The following is a 4,356-nucleotide window of genomic DNA, read 5'->3' as shown; positions in this document are numbered from 1 at the left end:
TGTGCCGTATCATGCTTATCATTTTTGGCATCACCCTCTGTCTATGCCTCTACTATTGAGGTCTGAATTCTGATATTGTTTTAAATTATACATTACAATTGACATAGAATCACAATAAATAGGTTATGCTGGTAAATCTACAGGTTATGGTCTTATGGGCAATTTTTTTGCTTTGCTGTGCTGCTCCCCAGATTGCAGTTCCACTGAGATACATATTTAATTGCTCACTGGAAAAGGGGTTGTTTGCAAATGTATGGAAGCATGCGAAACTGTGTCCTATTCCGAAAGACTGCAAAGAACCCATTACTCCTGCCAATAGTCGACCAATTAGTCTACTCCCTACACTCAGTAAGATATTGGAGGGTAATTGTGAGTAGACAAATGTGGGAGTATATGGAAAAGAATGATCTGATTACAGCCAATCAGCATGCTTATCGCAAAAACCATTCCACTACCACTGCATTGGTTGACATGACTGACCAGTGGCTCAATGCTATGGATAATGGCAGGTTTGTAGGTGTACTATTTTTAGATTTCAGTGCAGCATTTGATTTAGTAGATCATGCAATTATTTAGACAAAATTAATGCATTATGGTTTTAAGGAGGTAGCATTGAATTTGGTACAGTCATATCTAACTGACAGGAAACAGTCCACCTATATCAATGGTTCATTTTCTTCCCCTAATGTGTTAAACTGTGGAATACCGCAGGGCAGCTGCCTTGGGCCACTTCTCTACTTAATATACACCAATGACCTTCCCCATGCCTTGGTTGAAACTCAAACTACTATATTTGCAGATGATACTACAATTTATGCAGCAAAACAATCGGTTCAACATGTACAGCAAGCTTTGCAAGGAGATTTGGAGATTATCAGGAAATGGGTTTGCCAAAACAAACTTGCTTTAAACACCAAGAAAACCAAAGTTAAGTTAGTCTGTTCAACTAGGAAAAGGCCAAAACAGCATGGGATACAATTAAGTATGGGAGGAGTACAAATTGAAGAAGTGGCAGAAACCAAACTACTGGGAGTGCAGCTAGACAACTGCTTATCATGGTCGTCTCAAATAACTAATCTATGTAAAAGAATATATATATATATTAAAACAGCATGCATAATCAGAAGGATAGCTAAATATTTACCAGGGAAAATCCTTCAGCAAATAACACAGGCATTGGTTGAGAGTCAAGTGAACTATTGTTCGGTGGACTGGGGAAATGCATCAACTAGTGAAGTTAGGAGGCTGCAGAATGCACAGAATAAAGCAGCAAGGATTGTTTTAAGGTAGAGATATGGTTCTTCTGTTGCAGTCATGCGCAGTGTTCTTGGTTGGTCATCAATCGACAAGATAATTGAAAAAAACACTTATCTTATTTTCTAATATACATCATTTAAAATGGCCAAGTTCTATTCACAATGGTATTCAGTTGGTAAGAGACCGACATTCCGTAAATACTAGGAATAGATTGTCCACCATCTATGCGTTATCCAGACAGAAAAAAATGGGCAAAAGAACATTTAGATTTAGAGCAATAAAGAAATGGAATAAATTAACTGAGCAAACTAGAAACCTTTTCAATATATAAGTTTAAACATTATTTAAAAACAATTTAAATATAGTATATAGAAATGTTGTGGGACTATAGTAGATGAAGAATCAATATTATTTTAGATTGAGTATTTATTGGGTCATTATGCTAGTGTATTATGTATGTTTGTAATAGTGTGTTTGTATTATAAATTGTATTTTAATGTTAAGGACTCTTGGAAGATTAGTCCAAATGGGGACTAAAAGAGATCCTAATAAAATTAAATCAACCCTCCCAAGATCAATAGTTTTGTGTGTGTATATATATATATATATATAATCTCACTATCACTATGTAGTATGTCTCCGTGCAGTAGAGTTGGGCAGTATCGTCATACCGTTTCTCTCATCCCGAGATTTATGTATTATCGGCTTAGTACACAAGAGGGCGCCAAAAAAGACAATTAGCACAAGTAATAATGCATTTCCATAGAGGCTGCTAGCTAAATATGCTAACAAGCGCAAACAAAAATAAATGAAATAGCAAAGACAGGCAATCCAGCTCATAAAGTTATACGTGTATAGGTAGGACTTACTTAATGTCCTTTTGTGAGTTTGGACATTTACAAGCGAATGTAAATGAAAGACATTACTCAAATGAACAAAGTTTTGAGGCATGCTTGTCTGAAGCAAGAACAGTACTGGTCGCTACGGCAACGAGCCTGCCTGCTCAAAAAAGAGTGGGGGAGGAGGAGCAGACAGGCTGAGAAATGAGAGGAGAAAAACACAAGGAAACACTGGCCCTCTAGCCTACAGGTAAGTCATCCAAAGGGCTTTGACTTCTCAAACACCGCAGAAAGCTAACACTTATGATTCACCCTCACCTTATTAATTCAGCCACTTACTTAGATAACTAGCTAATTAAATGTAGGGGTCGTGAGATTCTGCGTTCTTCACACAGGAAAAAATAGTCAAATCTTGCCGTGTTTTCTAAAGTCAGAACTAAAATGCTTCTTATTGTAATTTCTGCTCAGTGTCAGACATTTTGTGCTTCAGTTGCACTTCTCCATTCAAAATGCCCGTTCATGAATTCAATCACTGATAGGCAACGCTCTGACGGTGTAGCTACTTTCTCTGGTACTTTTCTCAGTGTAGCCAGCCTACTTTTCTCTGGTAAAATGAAAGATGAACTTTAAGCAAAACATTAGGAAATGTAACTGGCTAAATTCTTTCTATGATTAACATTTAGAAATATGATGGTCATGCATTGTTTTGTTTTTTTATACAAAAATGCCTTGCTTTGTCATTGTAAGCTCATTTATTTGTATGGCTGCCTGCCAAATAGTGTTGCGCTTGTGTTGTCATCTGAAAGTTCATTTATTTTCAGACAAATGTGTGGCACTAATGTATTTTCTGTGAAGCAAAAAAACTCTGGCTTTCAATAGAAAATGCGATCCCTGTCAATACCACAGCTGGACTCACCTGCTCCCGCTTTCTACGGTTGCGCTATTTACAAACAAATAGGCTCAACTGTTAATAATAATAATAATAATTTCTGGGGAACTACTGTATGCTTCATAATGCGACAGGTGAAATAAAGAACGCGACCTGCTTTATCTCCTAACGTATTGCACAAGTTGACTGCAGGTATTTGCCTAAAGTAGCTACAAAAATAAAAATGTAGCAAAAAACGTCAAATTATTTTAAATGGTATTGGAAAAACCATCCCCTGGCTATTTCCAAATACCCCAGTATACTGCCCAAGCCAACCATGCAGTATAGTTTATTATGCAGATTGACTCACTTATCAAAGTCCAGCTAATGCAATCAATGTTATTCATACACTATATGTGTCAAGGTTGCTGGCATCATGGATGTAATTGTAGTTCCTAGAGGTAGAATGAGCTGTGGGAGCCCTGACAAGGCACTTAAAACTGACCAAGTCACATTTTTCTGTTCCTCAAGTTGACCAAGCGTGCATAGGTCTGCATCAGCAGAAACTGGGTCACGCTCAGTTGGTTTCCCTATTGGCCCAAAAGGATATGTTTAGTCAGTGAGGTATGTTTAGCCTGTTCGTGACCCAATATCACCTAGGACTGTAAACCTGATCCCATTCACTGAGGGTAGAAAGCCAGTTGTGTTCTTAAGGTGCATCGGCAATGTCAGGCCGGCCATAGGTCACTGTGCTCCTAATTTTTAAAGAAGGGGTTAATTTAGCAGGAAATATGAAAAAAATCTGAACTATTAAGATTCTATTTTGTATGTTGATGTTTCTTATGTGACATTATCTGAGGAAACAAACTCAAATCTTCTGCATGTTTGTTTTATCTGGAGTCTTAGTTCATTTAAGTAGACATTGGACTTCTTAAAGTGCACTTTTCCCCTTAAACCCTCAAGGCCAGGAGGAGTGTTTGTAACTGTTGGGTAGTGTGTCAATATAATGCACTGGGCCTCTTAGAGAGCTTGTGAGCAATTGGGGGACAGGCGGCGCTGATGCAAATCCAGAAAAGCCAGTCGACCTACTGGTCACACGGGTCTGTTCTGCCCAATCCGTCACTCATGTTGTGGGAAACCAGGTCACTCTTTGTCTTTCGCCTGCAAGCACACAGGTCTAGATCATACAGCTCAGCTTAGCCAGTCAGTCCATTTAACACTGGCTGTCAAAGGGGCTTCTGGGGCAAATTAGGGACTAACCCCTGTGGAATTTAAACCTGCACAGTGGCGGCCTGGCCAGAGCACTGGGGACTAGGAACTGACTGAGGGGGCCTCTTAAAATGGCTGCAGTCTTCTTATACAGTACAATGATTTGGTTCCTGTGATGACATA

This window comes from Oncorhynchus keta, chromosome 7 (genome assembly GCF_023373465.1).
Source record: "Oncorhynchus keta strain PuntledgeMale-10-30-2019 chromosome 7, Oket_V2, whole genome shotgun sequence".
NCBI lineage: Eukaryota > Metazoa > Chordata > Actinopteri > Salmoniformes > Salmonidae > Oncorhynchus > Oncorhynchus keta.
Note: the sequence above shows the minus strand (reverse complement) of the source record.